The sequence below is a fragment of the Tupaia chinensis genome, unplaced genomic scaffold, assembly GCF_000334495.1.
Source record: "Tupaia chinensis unplaced genomic scaffold, TupChi_1.0 Scaffold144982_1, whole genome shotgun sequence".
NCBI classification, from domain to species: Eukaryota; Metazoa; Chordata; class Mammalia; order Scandentia; family Tupaiidae; genus Tupaia; species Tupaia belangeri.
The window spans coordinates 2,274,841-2,294,749 of NW_006204841.1; positions in this window are offsets into that span (position 1 = coordinate 2,274,841).

Below are 19,909 nucleotides of genomic sequence, written 5' to 3' on the forward strand. Positions count from 1 at the left end.
GAATGATCATACCTCTGCATAACCTCCCTCAGTGGCTCTTTTTAGTGGCTCTCTATTTGTCATAACAAAATACCATCAACTGAGTGGCTTAGACACAGAGACTTATTTTCTTATGGTTCTGGAAACTGGAAAGTCCAAGATCAAGCTCCCATCAAGGTTCAGTTTCTGTTGAGGGCTTTCTTTATCGCTGGTAAACAGATGGTAGGGGGAGAAACATAAAGTAATGGGTGAGGGAATGAGAATCCCTTCCTCTTCTTATAAGGCCACAAACCTATCAAACCTCTATGACCTCATTTAACCTGAATTATCTCCTAATGACCCTATCACCCCACAATCATGCTGGGTTTAGGGCTTCAATATATGAATTTTTAGGGGAGTAAAGTTTGGCTCATAGCAGTTCCCATTGTGTATGCACAAGCTCAAGTCCTAGTTATATGTGGTGTCCAAAGTGTGGCCTTTCTTTCTTGGGATTCAGAGCTTCCTCATGGTGCTCCTTTTCCTCCTAGATCGTCCTTAATCCTATCATGCTATCTCACACTTGGTTATTTTTATAAATATGGTTCATTCAAGTGAAAACCCTGTGTCTCCTTCTCCTCTTATTCATCACCTGTGGCTTCCCCAGTCAAGCTGTTTCTATTTTTTTTTTTTTTTTTTTTTTTAGTACTCTGTGCCCTGCCAAGTACTGAGTCTCCTATGTTCCCATGAGACCCAGGACATACCTTTATTTTTACACTTTAAATTTTAATAATTCGATTGCTTGTAAGTTTTCTGCACCAGAAAAGCTCCTTAAAGGCAGAGACTATTCTTACAAAAGTTGGCATCCTAGAGCCAGCCAGAAGTCCCAGTACGTAGTAAATGCTCATTATCTGATAAATGAATAAATGAACAAAGCTTGGGAGCAGGCAACTTCTAATCACAATGATAAAATGAGTAAAACAGAACTAGCCTTACATCGAATGAGTTTATAACTCCAGCAGTATTATAACTTTTTTTTTTATCATAACTCTACAAAAAAGACAGGAATTATAGATCTTTCATAATGTTTTGCCCAGTGCCAAGTATTCTAATGGGGCTCACTGTACAATCAGCAATGCTCATAATAATGAACTTCGCTGGCCAATATATGTATTTTTCCTTCCAATTAATTCACTCTCTCCAGTTTACTTTGCAAAGCCAGCTGCCGGGAGAAGCTCTGATGGTTATGGGGTTAAAGAGGAAATGGTCATCATTTTTATTTAGTGTTTTCCATATAAATGCGCCTCATTATCTGCTGCACCTCATTATATATGATCTATTTTATGACCATTTAGTTCTCCTTAGCAGTCCTGTTTTTATTCTGTTATGCTTGCTGTCTACACTCTCAACTTTATGACTCTATTACCCCAGCTCTCTGCTGCCTGCTGTCCCACTCCCACTGCGGAGGTGGCAATGTGGCTTTGCAGTCGCCAGGCCAGCATTTCTAATAAATTCCTCACCTGCAGACAGGCAGCAGCACAGGCCCGGCCGCCCCGTGTCATGCTTTCATATCACATCACTAGACTCTCATTAGATCCTTGTGAGGGAAATTACCACCGAGGCTTCTGCAGACACAATAGCATTAATGAAGTTAGGAAATGACTCCCACAGATGTTTGACACTCAATCAATCCTCCTTAATTTAATTACACTCCTGAATGAAAGACAAAAGAGATGCTCATGTCGTCCAACCCTCGCTTTTTATTTTCGGATACTTTATTTTTTCAAACCCCCTTCTGACTGACTTAATCCTTGCTAAGAAATGTCAATGTAATTAACTTAAGTTATAATTATTTCAAAGTGGACTTGGTTATAATATCTTGGATCATCTTCCACTTTTCTTCCTCCACTGAACTGCAGGTACATGAGTGCTCTGCTCTGTGCATGGAGTGCTGGGGACGGGAGAGCTCGCACACTTAGACCCTGGATGGGTCACCCACTTCTTCTGCCTCTGTGATTAAGGATTCTTTTTTTTTTTTTTTTTTTTTTTGAGAGGTTTTTGCTATAGGTCGTGTGCGCTTGCCAGAGAGACAGAGAGACAGAAAGAGAGATTAAGGATTATTATTTTTTTTTTTAAGAGGTTTTTGCTATAGGTCGTGTGCGCTTGCCAGAGAGACAGAGAGACAGAAAGAGAGAAATCTCCCCCGGGGGGTGTGTGTGTGTGTGTGGCCATGCCACAATCCCTTCTCCTCCATTCTCCTCTTGGGATCTTGGGCGCACACGCACACGCACCTGGCGTGAGTTTAAGCCACTGAGTCTAGGACTCCAACCACGGTCGACTACATGGGAGTCCAGCGACATAGCCATTACGCTAACTGCTGGTCCCTGTGATTAAGGATTCTGATGCCACTGCTGCTTGCAAACTTTATGTCTTCTTTATTTCTTTTTTAAGGTTTCTGCCATAGAGCATGTGCGCTCACCAGAGAGGAGAGACAGAGAGAGAGTGAGAGGGAAGGTGAGAAATCAATCCCCACAGGGGGATGGTCATGCCACAATCCTTTCTTCTCTGTTCTTCTCTGGATTTTGGGCATGCACGCACACACATCTGGCTTAATTTTCAAGCTACCAGGTCTGGGACTGGAACCGTGGTTGGCCATGTGAGTGGCCATGTGAGAATCAGGGACTTTGAACCACGATGCCTCCTGTTGGTCCCCAACACTTTCTGTCTTTAAATGCCATTCATTAAGATATTTTCAAGATGTAGTTTTGAAATCAAATATATTCTGACAAAGATATTTTCGAGGATGTAGTTTTGAAATCAAATATATTCTGAGAAATATTCTTGTTACCTGTCTTAAACTGGTACGATAAGCACATAAGTACCAAAATTAAAATAACAACTGACACTAGATGTTACCTTATTTGTTACAAAACCCATCCACATAAGCTTAGCATGCCTTCGTAGAAGAAGTATAATCGCCATTTTAGAGATGAAGGACCTGAGACAGAGTGGTCAAATGATTATCCGTTCAAGGTTTTGTAGCCAGTAAACAGTTATCCTGAAACTTTGACTTTCATTCAGTCACTTTTCACACAACTAATAAATGATTCTTGTCACTGAATCTGTGCCAAGTACTGTTCTTGGCACCGAGGAGGCTGACAGATAAAAGCAGATGACTATAGAAACGAGAGGATCTGCTTGGAGAGAGGCATGCAGAGGAGGTCGTGGAAGCAGTCTCCGGGAACTAACTAGGATTGCGAGGAGTTTGAAATATATATATATATATATGGATATCATGGAGGGACATTCTTTCCCTTGTGAATAACATAATCCATTTGTGTTTTCAAAAGAGTCCATCTAGGTGCTGGGCAGGGGCATAGCAGTCAAACATGACACTCTGTGAGGCTGTCCCGCATGGGAGATCCTGGGGAAGAGTCAATCTAGCTGTCATTTGAGTCCAGAATGCTCATGGGGGATTCTGCTGCTTTACACAAGTATTGTTTACACGAGAGGAGAAGCAGGTCTAGAAGGGAAGAGGAGAACTTCCATGTTGAACTTCATTTCTCATCCAGGAGGCATCCAGGGGGATCTGTTTGTCTGTAGCTCTGTAGGAAGGTCTGAGATGGAGATAGAGTTTAAGCAGTATCAGCGTAGAGGTAAGGCTTTCTCCCTGGGATTGAGTGCAGTGGGAAGCAAAGAGGGTGAAAGTGAAGATCAGACACTGGGAGCTGTAACAGTGAATGGTTCTGGTCCCTTGAGAGGACACATGCCATATAAATCACACCTCTGTATGTTGACCTTCTATCTCTGGGGAAGCAGTAGGATAAGGTAGAGAGAGCCCTGGATTTGCTTTAACACTCTGGGATCTTGTTCTTGCTTAGCTAATAGCTTTTTCATGGGGCCTAGAAGGAAAGCCATTCCATTCTGGGTCTTAGTTGTCCTATCTCAGAAGGGGAAGTGATATAACAGGTTCCCTCAGAACCTTTCTGCCTGTACTATTGATTTTTTTCTTTTTTTTTTTTTAAGAAAAGAGATTTTTGCTATAGGGCCTGTTTGCTCCCCTGAAATACAGAGAGACAGAAAGCAAGAAATCACCCCCGGGGGGATGACCATGCTACAATCCCTTTTCCTCCATTCTCCTCTTGGGATTCTGGGCATGCATGCACACGAGCCTGACATGAGTCTTAAGTCACCAGGTCCAGGACTCAAACCATGGTGGACCATGTGGGAATCCAGTGATGTAACCATTTTGCCATCTGCTGGTTCCCTGACTGTACTCATGTATATTAAGGACTCTTAGTGACCAGAGCAAAAGGTAAAAAGTGACCAAAGTGACAAAAGTGGCCAAAGGTGAAAGGTAAAGATTAAATTAGACATGGACACAGTAAATGTTCTCTACTTAAATCAAAACCAGCTTCTCCTTGGAAAGAAGACTTAGATGGACTAATCTATTCTCTCAAAATCCAGAGCTTCAGGCATTTTCCATGAAGAATGAGTTTGACAACCACTTATCATCTTTCCCTTCCATCTCATTTTTCAAAAAGTCTATTTTTCCTTCCATGAGTGATAGATAAGCGAGAGAGAGAAAGAGAGAGGGAGGGAGGGAGGGAGAGAGAGAGAGAGAGAGAGAGAGAGACAGAAAGATAACAACACAGCATCCCCAACAGTGACCCCGTGCCACAGTCCCCAGCCCAGCAATCCTGGGTTATGGGTATGTGCACACTTGACCTGTTCAAGTGATCTCCAGAGGAGAGTCCGGAATCTTCCCAGGTGCTTCAGCTTCTCAGAGCATTGCACTACCACTACACCACCCCAGGCCTCCATCTTGAGTAACACATGTTTCTGGATCAATTTCTGGATTGATCCCCTTCTGTAATTGGGCAATGAAGTAGCCATGACAACCAACAACCAGCTCTTATAAAGCAATCAAGTACAAGTATGTGTAAATACTATATATATATGTGTGTGTGTATGCATGTATGCGCGTATGTGTGTTTATATATATGCCCATGTAATTATATGTAATATTATACATGTATATATGTGTATATACATAAGAAGTAGGTAGATAGAGAAAAACACTTATTATGTGCTACCTATGCCAGTATACCTTCAGTTTACCTATAGTAGCTCATTTTTCCCCTCAAAATAGTCATCGAGTTAGGAATATTTTGATTCAAGTATAGAAACAAGTTTTAAAGTATTCTGTCCACTTTCTTTTTTGGGGGGGAGGAGAGATTTTCACTATAGGGCGCGTGCGCTCGCCAGACAGACAGAGAGAGACATAGAGACAGAAAGCGAGAAATCCCCCCCCAGGGGGGATGGTCACGCCGCAATCCCTTCTCCTCCATTCTCCTCTCGGGATCTTGGGCACACACGCACACGTGCCCAGCATGAGTTTTAAGCCACCGGGTCCAGGACGCGAACCGCGGTCAACTACGTGGGAGTCCAGCGACATAGCCATTATGCTAAGGGCTGGTTCCCATGTCCACTTTCTGAAAGCACAGAATGCACATGACAGCGTGGCAGAACCAGGATAAACACTTGTTGTTAACCACTACTTTATATTGCCTTCAGCATTGTTGGTATTAATAGTAACTTTCTTCTGCTTTAAGATAATATATTTAAGAAACCCTACTGGAGCCAGCAGATGATGTAGTAGTTACATCATCGAACTCCCATATGGCTCACCATGGTTTGAGTCCTGGATCCGGTGACTTGCAACTCATGCCAGACAGGTGTGTGTGCATTCCCAAGATCCCAGGAAGAGAATGGAGAAGGGATTGTGGTATGGCCATCCCCCCTGGGAAGTGACTTCCCATTTTCCCTGTCACTCTCTCTCTCTCTAGAGAGTGCGTGCAACCTAGGACAATAATCCCTGAAGAAAAAAATGAAACTATTATAAGCTGCCTCAGACTGGGTATCTGACTTTTATGCAGAATGGCCCTAATAGACACACTCATCAAGCTTATCTAAGAAGTTTTGAGTTATTGTTTTAGAAAGTTTTTGCAGACTTTTATTTGATGCCATATTTTATCTTTTTTATTTTTATTGATTTATTTATTAGAGAGATTTTTGCTATCGGATGTGTGTGCTTGCCAGAGAGACAGAGAGAGACAGAAAGTGAGATATCACCCCCAGGGGGGATGGCCGTACTGCAATCCCTTCTCTATTCTCCTCTTGGGATGTTGGAGATGCTTGCGGACATGCCCGGGGTGAGTTTTAAGCTTCCAGATCTAAGACTTAAACCACTGTCAACCATATGGGATCCCAGCAATGTAACCATTATGTCATCTGCTGGTACCTTACGTTGTTTATTTTTAACTTGGCTAAGAAGGATATGATTTTGATGTAAAATTTTTCTCAGGGTTTCTCATATAGTTATACAGTTATGATACTTGATTGGAATTCTTTGACTACAGCATACCATGGGCTGATCCAAATGTCTCCCTCCGTAACCTGTTTCTTGCCCATATTTTGTCTTTCTCTGTGAAGGAACAAAAGACTCTATGAGGGATCTTTTAGCTTTAAAGAATTAATTAAGGAGATGTAATCTACTTTGCACAAGTCGTTTCCCTTTAAAAATTTGCAGGGAGGGTCCAGGTGGTGGTGCAATGATGCAGCTGGGCCTGCAAGGGAGGATCCTGAGTTTGCCTCCTGGGACCTCCCTGGGCATGCCCGGTGTGCCGGTGCCTGCCTGTGGTGCAGGCCGGCTGAGGCAAGAGGTGGATACCATTGGAGGTACTGTCTCTTTTTCGCTCTCTCTCTCTCTGAAGAAATGAATAAATACACTCAAAAGAATGTTGCCTGAAAGCTAAGATTACCAAATAAATATAGGAGGACTCGTTAAATTTGAATTTCAGGTAAACGACAAATATTTTTTAGTCTACAGAGGCCCCAGGTGATGCAGGGATGAATGAAGTTCATGAGAGCTGATGGTGGGATGCACAGAGTCTTAGATTTCTGAGGTCTCCCCTGAGGTCTTGGGGCTCTGCTGCACAGTGTCAGTGTCAGGTCTGGAGCAGTCTTGGTCCAGTTATGGCCTCGGGGTCCATCCTAGTGACATTTCCAATTTGAATCTCTTTTTTTTTTTTGGAAGATTTTCGCTATAGGGCACGTGCGCTCGCCAGACAGACGGAGAGAGACAGAGAGACAGAAAGCGAGAAATCACCCCTCAGGGGGGATGGTCACGCTGCAATCCCTTCTCTATTCTCCTCTCGGGATCTTGGGCATGCACGCACACGCGCCCGGCGTGAGTTTTAAGCCACCGGGTCCGGGATGTGAACCGCGGTCGACTACATGGGAGTCTAGCGACATAGCCATTACGCTAACTGCTGGTTCCCCGATTTGAATCTCTTTGATACTGCTAAATCATGGAACAGCATCCGTCATCGACTCACGTGTTCTCCCAGAAGCTACCTGGTTCGATTCGTCCACACCAGCAGGCCTTACCTGCTACCTCCACTTGCCCTACAAGTCATAAGGAACTCAGGTTTCCTGCTGCACCAGAACTTGACCTTGAGCCTTCTCTCAGCCTAGCCAGAGCCCTTAGCCATTTCCATTCTGCCCTGTGAGTCTTAGCCTGGAAATTCAGACAGGAAACAGAGCAAGCCCATTGTTCTCAGCCATCGTCTCAAACTCTTAATACTTTGCATCTCTTTCCAGTCTGAGATTTTTGCCCCTGGATTTCCCTTCCCTCCTCTATCTCTCCCCCTTTCCTCATACTCATTTCTTTTCTGTCCTGAAGAGAATTTGCCTTCTCCTTCCATGAGGCTGTTCCGCCTCTTCACTTCCCTGATGTCTGAGGCCAGATGGCTGTAGGAGGGTTTAATATTTTAAAAGTACTTTCCATTTTACAGTTAGATACATTCAATTCTATTTTAAAAAAATATTTTATTTAACTTTATTTTATTCATTCATTCATTTATTTATTTATTTATTTATTTATTTATTTTAATTTGACCAGAAAGGGACACACACACACAGCAAGAGATAGAGAGAGAGAGAGAAAGAGAACCCTGATACATTCTTACCATGTGACAAATCCTGTGCTGAAGGCTTTAGGGACATCATCTAATTTGAGAAGAAAATTAAAAATTGAGAGGAGAGGTAGATATGTAGGCTTTGGAGCCAGAATGCCAAGTTCAACTCTTGGTCATGTCACCTACTAGCCATGTGACTTTGGGCAGTTATTAAACTCACCATACCTCAGTTTTCTCATCTGTAAAGCAGTGCTAACCTCCCAAACAGAGGGTTTGCAAGGATTAAATAAAGTAATATAAGGAGGGCTAGCAGATGGCATAGCGGTTACTTCCCTGGACTCTCACATGGCTGACTGGTTTGAATCCTGGACCTGGTGGCTTGAAACTCTTGCTAGGTGCTTGTGTGTGCATGACCAAGATCTCTGGAGGAGAATGGAGAAGAAGGGATTACAGTGTGGCCATCCTCCCATGGGGGTGATTTCTTACTTTCCTTCTTACTGTCACTGTCTCTCTCTTTCTGGTGAGTGCACATGCCCTAAGGCAAAACCTCTAAAAAATAAGAAGTAATACAAGGAATGCACTAAAAACAGCTACTGGTATACTGTAAGAATTCTATTGGGTTATCATAAAAGTCATGATGTATTTTGTAATCCAAAAATGTGTCATGACTTTTTTGGCAACCCAATAAGAAATGGACTATTATAATCTCTGAACTATTTATCATAATTTCTTCTCATTAGTAATCAAGGAGAAAGCTGAGGTTTAAAGTGACCCTTTGTAAAATCGGTGTATCTAGTAAATGGCAGAGCAGACCCATGTTCCCAAATACCAAGCCATCTTGTCAGACTGATTCGGGGACACAATTTAATTACTCATCGCTCTTTAATTCCCCACAAGTTACCCAAGACTGGGCTTATTTGGATGTGTATAGAATACCTAAGAGAGCTGAAGAATTCCTCATACTTGCAGGTCAGATTTGTCAAGTGTCCTAACTCTTTCGATGGGGGAGAGGTGGGCCACATGTCTGCTCATTATTTTACCGATGGCCTCATGACATTTTATCATAGTCATTTGTCTACAGGCCTGTCTTCTTTCCTAGGCTATGAGTTCCTTGGGTATACAGACCATTTTCTTCCTGAATTTTAGCTTGTAGCAGATGTTTGTTAAATTAGAATAGCTTTCTTGAAAAGTAATCTTCCTCCCATGAGTTGGATAGACAGAGGAAAAGAAAGACAGGAAGACAGCACCCTCAACCAGGTCTTGATGCTGTGACCCACCCTCAGCCTCAGCTAGGCCCCGAAGCAGGTACCTGTGTGCCTGGCACACTCAATGAGATCTCCAGATGTGACCAGGCACGTTCTCCTGGGGGTCAGACTCACAGAGAACACTGTTTTTACCACGGCACCACCCTCCGACTCCCTGAATTAGAATATCTTCATTTCTGTGAACATTTTTTTTAATCCCCCAGTATTCCTTAATTTTAAATGCTACAAATTCCATGATGTCTGGACAGAACCCTTTGGCTGGTTCCACCTTCTGATGTTCCCTGGGGGAGCATAAAGGAGAATGGAGCTGGGAGAGGTTTATTCGTCTGCATAGGCTGGCTGCACCTTGCCAAAGATGCCTTTGAGAACGGCGTACTGACTGAGCGGGATGCAAATCTGGCTCAGTCCTTTGCAGGCTCTCTAGCCTTTTAGCAAGTCACTTAGCTGACCTTACTTCCCTTTTCTTACCACACACACACAGCAAGAGAGAGAGAGAGAGAGAAAGAGAGAGAGAGAAAGTGAGAAAACGAGCCTCTATTTCCAGAACTCTAACCGTGATCGACCATGTGGGAGTCCAGCACCCTTAACCACCACACCACCTACTGACCCTGATACACTGAATTCTTACCATGTGACAAATCCTGTGCTGAAGGCTTTAGGGACATCATCTAATTTGAGAAGAAAATTAAAAATTGAGAGGTAATTGAGATATGTAGGCTTTGGAGCCAGAATGCCAAGTTCAACTCTTGGTCATGTCACCTACTAGCCATGTGACTTTGGGCAGTTATTAAACTCACCATACCTCAGTTTTCTCATCTGTAAAGCAGTGCTAACCTCCCAAACAGAGGGTTTGCAAGGATTAAATAAAGTAATGTTAGGGGGGCTAGCAGATGGCATAGCGATTACTTCCCTGGACTCTCACATGGCTGACTGGTTTGAATCCTGGACCTGGTGGCTTGAAACTCTTGCTAGGTGCTTGTGTGTGCATGACCAAGATCTCTGGAGGAGAATGGAGAAGAAGGGATTACAGTGTGGCCATCCTCCCATGGGGGTGATTTCTCACTTTCCTTCTTACTGTCACTGTCTCTCTCTTTCTGGTGAGTGCACATGCCCTAAGGCAAAACCTCTAAAAAATAAGAAGTAATACAAGGAATGCACTAAAAACAGCTACTGGTATACTGTAAGAATTCTATTGGGTTATCATAAAAGTCATGATGTATTTTGTAATCCAAAAATGTGTCATGACTTTTTTGGCAACCCAATAAGAAATGGACTATTATAATCTCTGAACTATTTATCATAATTTCTTCTCATTAGTAATCAAGGAGAAAGCTGAGGTTTAAAGTGACCCTTTGTAAAATCGGTGTATCTAGTAAATGGCAGAGCAGACCCATGTTCCCAAATACCAAGCCATCTTGTCAGACTGATTCGGGGACACAATTTAATTACTCATCGCTCTTTAATTCCCCACAAGTTACCCAAGACTGGGCTTATTTGGATGTGTATGGAATACCTAAGAGAGCTGAAGAATTCCTCATACTTGCAGGTCAGATTTGTCAAGTGTCCTAACTCTTTCGATGGGGGAGAGGTGGGCCACATGTCTGCTCATTATTTTACCGATGGCCTCATGACATTTTATCATAGTCATTTGTCTACAGGCCTGTCTTCTTTCCTAGGCTATGAGTTCCTTGGGTATACAGACCATTTTCTTCCTGAATTTTAGCTTGTAGCAGATGTTTGTTAAATTAGAATAGCTTTCTTGAAAAGTAATCTTCCTCCCATGAGTTGGATAGACAGAGGAAAAGAAAGACAGGAAGACAGCACCCTCAACCAGGTCTTGATGCTGTGACCCACCCTCAGCCTCAGCTAGGCCCCGAAGCAGGTACCTGTGTGCCTGGCACACTCAATGAGATCTCCAGATGTGACCAGGCACGTTCTCCTGGGGGTCAGACTCACAGAGAACACTGTTTTTACCACGGCACCACCCTCCGACTCCCTGAATTAGAATATCTTCATTTCTGTGAACATTTTTTTTAATCCCCCAGTATTCCTTAATTTTAAATGCTACAAATTCCATGATGTCTGGACAGAACCCTTTGGCTGGTTCCACCTTCTGATGTTCCCTGGGGGAGCATAAAGGAGAATGGAGCTGGGAGAGGTTTATTCGTCTGCATAGGCTGGCTGCACCTTGCCAAAGATGCCTTTGAGAACGGCGTACTGACTGAGCGGGATGCAAATCTGGCTCAGTCCTTTGCAGGCTCTCTAGCCTTTTAGCAAGTCACTTAGCTGACCTTACTTCCCTTTTCTTACTTTTTTTTTTTTTGGAGAGGTTTTTTTGCTATAGGGCGTGTGCGCTCGCCAGACAGACAGAAAGAGACATAGAGACAGAAAGCGAGAAATCACCCCCCAGGGGGGATGGTCACGCCGCAGTCCCTTCTCCTCCATTCTCCTCTCGGGATCTTGGGCACGCACGCACGCACATGCACCCGGTGTGAGTTTCAAGCCACCGGGTCCGGGACACGAACCGCGGTCGACTACGTGGGAATCCAGCAACATAGCCATTACGCTAACTGCTGGTTCCCTTACTTCCCTTTTCTATAATGCAAAGATAATAATATCTGTTACAGCACTTGTAATTAGTGAAACAAACACTTACTAGATATCTGTTATGTGTCAGGCACTGTAGTGGGAGATGAATTCTAGTATCTGTCCCTCTCAGTCTCCTGGGGAATTCCACACGCCTTCTCTGCCAGTTGGCACCTGTTAGGAAGGCGGCCTCAAGTGTGCACTCGCAGCTTCACAGAGGCGGACAACCTGAGACAGTGAGCTCTTGATTGACAGGGAAAGATGGACGCCACCATTGATGCCCTCCTAAATTTCCTTAATAAACTGCTCTGCTTCACTGTCACCACAGTTACCTTGTGAAATGAGCCGAAAGTCTAGACAGAGGGTTTGAGTAGTAACCTACGAACAATGAAATGGCTTTGTGGGATGTTAAGCCAGAGAGAAAAATGCTCAGATTTAGTTTTGCACAAAACCCCTCAGCCTGTGAAATGGAGAATGGATTGGAGAAGGATGAGATTTAATGCACAGAGATAAAACAGAAGGTATTGTTTCCCGGAGGAAGCGTGTAGTGGTTTGGATTAAGGTGATGGCAGTGGATGGAGAGAAATGGTGATAGAGTCATATTCGGGAGATGGAATCAAATGTATTTGGAGACAACCTTGCCATAGGCAAGGGTTAAGGGGAAAGGAATCATCAAAGCATCAACGATGCCATTCCAGACAACTGGGTGTTGCAGCCGTATTTACTGAGATCGACAGCACAAAAAGAAGAGCAAATTCGGGGGGAAGACCATGCTTTGTGTTCAGACATGGTCACATTTCAGTGCCTGTGATGTGTGGGAGTGAAGACATTACGTAAGCAAGAGTTAAGGCTCGGAATGAACTCTGTGGCGCTTCAGGCTGCTGCAGAGCCAGCACTGTTGTTTCGACAGCCTGATGAATTTACAAAGCATAAGAAGAAACAGGGCGAGATGGTGGTGTGATGGTAACACAGTGGTCTGTAATACTGGACCCATTGGGGAGGGTTCCAAGCTTACGTCCCTGAGTCTCCCTGTAAACTCCTGACACGTGTGTGCATGTCCACGACCTGGGCTATCTGTGTCTGCAGGTGGGTTGCTGTGTGGGGATCCTACTGTGGGTGCTTCCCTCTCTCTCATGGAAGAGATAATGGAACGAATTTGAAGGAGAAGGAGAAGAAACAGGTATCCAGCATGCCACAATATCGTAACTTGTTTCAATCTTTCCATTGCTCCCATTGTGAAGATGGGCAGCTGTGTTACCAGTGCACACCCACCTGCTCACATGGACTGTTAGACTGGCGGGGGCCTAACCAGCCAGGGCTTTCCAACTTCGAAAAGCAAGACAAAACATGAGAATTATAACTCGGACAATCTAGAATCCCAGTGGCAGAGTAAGGAGTCCAATCTGGAAAGAAACAAACCATTTGATCTTATTGGTTCTAAATAAACGACTACTTGGGCACTCTGTGTCACGCACAGTATAATGCGGCAAAGCTGTGTGTTCCGATCCTGTAGAAGGGGTTTCTTCTCACTGTCTGCTCCTTTTTACTGCCCGTGTATTCCAAGTGTCCCACAGTTAGGAAACACTGTAGATGCAGCTCTCTGGCCCTTACGTACTCCATTATTAATAGACAGTCTGGCCATTCTTAATCTTCTGGGTTGTGGGAGATGACTAATTTGAGAAAGCAAAATGTACAATCGAAGCTTAAAAATGGTGATAATTACTGCTCCCGTGTAAGAGTAAGGCAACATCTATTCTGAAAATGGAGTGAAGTTACACAGCAGCACCAGGGGACCAGTCTATTCTATTTATAAATCAGAAGTTGATAGGCACCTTCCCCGAATATTAAGCAAGGCTTAGTGTTCACATACCGGGCCATCATCTTATTAGAACTGCTGGCATGAGCAGGGCTACCCTTAGTTTTGGGAGGAAATAGAGCACATTGATGAGACTCAGGGGATTGATAAAAAGACTGGAAAGAATAAATTCCAATGGGGCATGTAGTAGATTACAGTGACCCCAGGTTTTCATCTTTCTTTCTAACTACACATTTTGCCATTTGACCTTTCAGTGTCTTTCTGTCCTTATGGAAATTTATGTAAATGTGTCCATATGATTTGCTTGGGTGAATGGCATGTTAGCAGGTGAGACATGGCTGAAAGCCTGAAAAGTATTTGCTCAATTAAGCTTGCCCTGCCTTTCCCTCACCACAAGAGAATACGTCTTGGTTAATCCTGCAGTCCCAGGGGGATGACAGGCAGGGGGAGCAGAGCCAGACTGCCCTGGCAAGCCCTGGGTACAGAATTCAGCCCTTCACTGATCACTGAGTTTTGGTGTGGCTTATGATACAGTAATAATGTGACGTTAGCTAACTACTGGGTCGTTGGAAAAGTCATGACATGTTTTTGTATAGAAAAGCTTAGAAAAATACTTCATAACTTTTTTGATGATCTGGTAGCATGCGGAACTGCCGACTCAGCAGAAAGTCCCTAGGTAATACTAGAAATGTTCAGGAAAATGAGAGAGACAGACATAGAAACAGACACAGAGAGAAGAAAGACATTGATCTGGGATCAGTGTACTAGAACACTGTTGTTTTGAAGCTAATGTGAAAACTTTAAAGGAAGCTAAGGTTGGGTACCAGCAGAATGGAAACATGAAAACAAAAATTGATCCAGGACCAGCAGATGGTATAATGGTCGTGTCACTGGACTCCCACGTAGTCGACCATGGTTCGTCCCGGACCCGGTGGCTTAGAACTCACGCCAGGTGCGTGTGCGTGCGTGCCCAAGATCCCGAGAGGAGAATGGAGGAGAAGGGATCGCGGCATGGCTATCCCCCCTGGGGGGTGATTTCTCGCTTTCTGTCTCTATGTCTGTCTGTCTGGCAAGCACATGCGCCCTATAGCGAAAACCTCTCCAAAAAAAAAAAGAGAAAGAAATCACCCCCCAGGGGGGATAGCCATGCCGCAATCCCTTCTCCTCCATTCTCCTCTCAAGATTTTGGACATGCACACACATGCGCCCAACATGAGTTTCAAGCCTCTAGGTCCAGGACTTGAACCATAGTCAGCCATGTGGGAGTCCAGTGACATAGCCGTTATGCTAACTGCTGGTTCCCCCGGAGGGGGGGGAGTGATTTCTTGCTTTCTGTCTTTTTGTCTCTCTCTGTCTGGTAAGTGCATGCGCCCTATGGCAAAAAAAACTCTCCAAAAAAAAAAAAAAAAAGAAAGAAAAAAGGTCCAAGAGGGTTCAAGGCTAAGGGCCAAGGAAAATAACCAATCACCAATTTGTGAATAGCCTGGACAGGGGAGTTTCTGCAGGAGGATTCCATCCTTCCTGAGGTGACTCCTCCTTTTTCCTGCCGACACTCTCACTGCGGCTCTGACACAGTGGCTGTCAGGGTCATTTTGGCCCCCATGAGACCTCTGGCAATGACAGGAGACACTTTTGATTATCATGACTTGTGGGGTCCTTGCTTCTGGCCTCTAGTGCGAAGAGGCCAGAGATGCTGCGAAACACCCCACAGCATGTAGGACTGCCTGCCCCCACAAAGGATTGTCTTCTCCAAAATGTCAATAGCTCCAAGCGTGAGAAACCTTGCCATAATACGTGGGCTGCGGCCTGACCCCGTGAAATCCCAAAAGCTTCTATTTTGCCAAGGCAGAGGACTGAACAGAAGTGTGACAGAATTTGTTTTTGGAGGACCGCGTATGCGTCAACCCTTGACTAAGTGCTGGGGATCCGAAGCTGAGAAAATTGCTGTTCTCGTCCTCTTGGAACACAGAAAGCAAGCAGTGGAAGAAACAGAGAGAAATTTAAGATGGTCTATAAATAAACATAAAATTACAAACTGCTGCAAAGGGAAAGGAATTTACATGGACTAAAAAAAAGGAGAAGCAGCAAATACCCAGGAAGTGTAGAGCATCCTAGGTTGCTTGTTTCAATCCTTCCACGGCTCTCGCTTAGAAAGACGGGCAGCTGGGTAATCAGGTGCTTAGCACCCCTCATTCTTCATTGAGGCTTGACGCATATTAGGTCTCAATGTTTGTTCATTAAATTTAGGAGATTTGTGATCTACACGGCAATCCAAGGAGCAGGGCATGAGGAGAAAGCCCTTGCAGGCTTGGCAAGACATAGCTGTGTCAGGGAAAGGGTGCTGATAGAAGGAGTCTGGCTTAGGTGGGTTAGAAAAGATTTTAACAGCAGGTAGAGTTTTAACTGGTCCTAAAAGGTGAGTTGGCATAACCAGGTAAGGGAGAGTAGGGGAACTGGTTAGGCAGAGAGGACAACACATGCCAAGGCTCTGTCACTGGAGGGTGCATGGCACATGGGAGGAGCGGAGGCAAACCAGAGAGAGGACCTTCTGGCAAGGCCGGGGTAGCTTGAGGTGTGATGGGAGAAGGAGGCAGAGGAGCTTACGCTGGCTCTAAGGCCTTGGTGAAGATTTTGTTCCTTTTCTGAATGTGAACGCATGTCACAGAAGGGGTGACGTGAAACACAGGGGTGTTGTGATTAGATTTGCATGTTAGCAAGATGGCTGTGATTACCAATCAGATGAAAATTTGGAATGGTGGTTGTAGAAACGACCAGAAAATGTAAGATTGGTCCTCTTTTTTATTGCTAACAGAAATATCTGAGGGTGGGTGATTTATTACATAAAGAAAATAAGGGTTTGTTTGCAAAACTCGTAATTCTGGTGGCTGGAAAGTCCAAAAGCCTAGGCCTACAGCTTGCCAGTGGAAACACAGAGGACGGTAAGCACGTGCTCAGGGGAGCTGCAGGCCGCTCTCGTTTATAGAAACCAGCTCTCATGGGACCTAACCCTTTCTCACGAGCTCTAGGACCCACTGAGTCTCACAAGACATTAAACTGTTTGTGAACAAGCTGCCTCAGTGATGCAATCGCCACAAATCAATCACCTCCCCACATCACATTCCAAAACAAAAAACTTTGGAGGACAAATCATCATCCAAACCATAATGCCCAGACCACACTTAAGAGAACAGTAGAGGGGCCAGCAGGTGGCACAGTGGTTAAGATGTGGGACTCCCACTTGGCCATGGTTGGAATCTAGGACCTGGTGGCTGGTTTCTCACTTTCTCTCTCTGTCTCTTTCTTGTCAAAATAAAATAATAATAATAAATAAAAAATTCTTTAAAAAAGAGAGAAAGAAGACTTTTTAAAGAATGATTCTTAAAAAAAAGAGAAAGGGAAAGAAAATTGTCTTTAACAATTTTCCCTGTTACTGTCTTTTCTTTGTCAGGAGCTTCCAGCACCTACTTACTGCCCTTCTCTCGTTGCTTTAGTTAATCCATGTCACATTCAGTCATTAGGCCTATTTATTTAACTCAGCAGGTATTAAGAGCCTACTATGTACTTATGGTAGTAGTAAGTAGGCATTTGTGAACTTAGGTTATTGACCAGACTACAGATATTCGGTGTCTGTTTTACCATAAACATGACCTTGGTAAATATATTTACTGACTCTCTGTAACATGGCAATACTCACAGTACTACTACCTCATAGCGTGGTTGTGAGGATTAAATCAATTTATGCATGTAAGAACAGTGCATGATGAGTGGTGAGTTCTTAGTCACATTAGCTATGACAATAATTGCTTGTTAGGCAACTGAAGATAGAGAAATGAATGTAAATGATCTCTATTGCCAATGAACACACAGGCTAGTCGCGGAGCCTGAGAATAAACATATGATTTCAATAATGTGATCAATACAATGCTAGACATGGATAAAACTTGCTCTGCATCTTCTGGACGGGTCTCTCTCTCTCCAGCCCAGATCATTCTGCTGAGCTCCTGACCTGTGTATATCAATCTGCTCTGTGACTTTAACAACTGGGGGGTTCCAATGGGAACCAAGGCACCATTACTTATCATGCTGCTAGAGGGAAAAGCCTGGGAGTCATTCTAGCACTTCTGCCTCGTTGTTGCCCCATCAATCACAAAGTCTGGCAGCTCCTGCCTCCTTAATGTCTCTCACAGCCAGCTGCTTCTCTGCCTCCTCACTGTCATAAACTTCGTTCCTAACAACTCCATCTTCCCCTAAATTATTGCTATAGCCCTCCAATTGCTCTTCCCTCTTCCACTGTTGTTCCTTCTACCTTCTAGTCTACACTGCAGCCTGAGGGATCTTTGTAGAGTGTAGAGTTGGCAATAGTATCCCGCTAATAAAAATGTAAGTATCTCTCAATTGCCATAATATAAATCCCAGGCTTCTTAGCAGCATAGGATGCTCTGTACTCATGCGACCTCAGTCTCCTCTCATGTCGTTCCTGCCCTCTTTTGGCCAGACGCTTCCTGCTTCTGAACAGCCTGGCATTCCATGAACATGGCCAGACTCAGCCTCTCTCACCTCTGGACCTTTGCAAATGTGCCTCCAATCTCTTTCTCCCTCCTTTAACAGAGACATAATAGCAACTTCCTTACGTGGGACTAAAAACCTGGGGAAAAAAAAAGGCAAAATGCAATAACTCACATTTTCATTTCTAAAGAGCATCCTCAAGAGACCGTTTTTTCTTCTTATGATTTTTCCGGCCGTTTATTCTTTCTTTTGGATGTGGGTGTGGGGATCCATTCGCTTGAAGTAGAACATTTGAAATTTACAATTAATAATAAATTTTAAAGTAAATATGGAAGAGCTACAAACATGCAGAATTTTAGTTTATTAAACTCTTTTAAGTTGTAGGAAAGATACAAACCATGCTTCAGATCTGTATTTTTTATCTTGAAAATGTTGTGCTAATAAATCCTAAAGCCACACTAATAAGGGTTCGAGTAGAACTGCAATTACTATACTCTCTTTGAAGGACCTGAGTGTATAAATGCCAGTCATTCGCTATTAACCCACTCTCCGATGTTCTCGAACGCAGGATCCTTCCTTCCATTACCTTGGATATGTGATGTGTCAGTAATCACCATTCTCCTTCACACTGGGTTATTAACCATCTCTCTGACTTTATGTGACTTGAATTTTTTTTTTTTTTGCTTGTCTCTTACAGACTAGGATGATTATTGGTTATTTTGCTTTTGTAAATTTCAAAGTAAGCCTTTCTCAAATCAAATCTGCTTTCGAGACTATCTCAGCTTACGGTCTATGATTTTATACATTTTTAAAGAACAACTAGGACAAAAAGTGTGACCTTTAGTTTTTGGACTTAAGCCAATGATCTGATTAGATTTATTAATAAGTAGCTTTGAAAAAAAAATAATATTAAATTACACTACTATTTTAAATTTTGATGAAGTGCTTAATTAAAAAATAATATTAAAGCACACTACTACTTTAAATTTTGATGAAGTGCTTAATTAAAAAAAAATAAAGCACCTGAAAATAAATCCTAAAACTCCTCTATGGGTCAGAAATCTAGTTAATGAGAAGCTGAGTCCTTTCTCTAAAGGACAGTTATCCTTAAGTAGCTTAGCTAAGTAATGATCATGGGAATAATACACTGGCCGATGAAAAAGGAGTTAATTGCATTTTCTCACCTTCAACTGGCCAGATTCACATGTCATAAAACCCCCCACTATTCTTTACTCAGTGTTTAATGAAGCATCTTGGTTAAACACTCTGTATTTTTTGTTTCGATAAAATCATCAGTAACTGGTGTGATATTCAGACAGTTATGCAGCTATTGGGAATACCTTCCAGGGGTGTTCCTGGTGCCATAATTATACTTCGGGCATGTTAGGAGAATGTAAGTCTTACAAAATTTCAGTAAATCATAGGAGCTATGTTTCAGTAGTCATGTAACTCAGGTGACTGGGCACTGTCTCGTGGCTCTGAGGATGGGTTATCTGGGACAGAACAAGGGGGTTTTCTGATCTGTAGATGAAATAGTGTGGTGTGTGTGGAGGAAAGGAAAGATAGTGGGGCCACCACAGTTGGTTTATATAGTTCCCCTTTTAAAATAGGACACACATGATTAGCAGATATATAATTTTTTTTCCCAAAAGACCATTTTGTCTCATCTACATAAGTAATTTGTATTCTTTTAATTACCTGACATAGACTCTTTCTCCATTTTTTTTTTCTTTCTTTCTTTCTTTTTTTTTTTTACCATAAGGTATATATACTCACTGGGGTGGGGGGGAGAGAGAGGG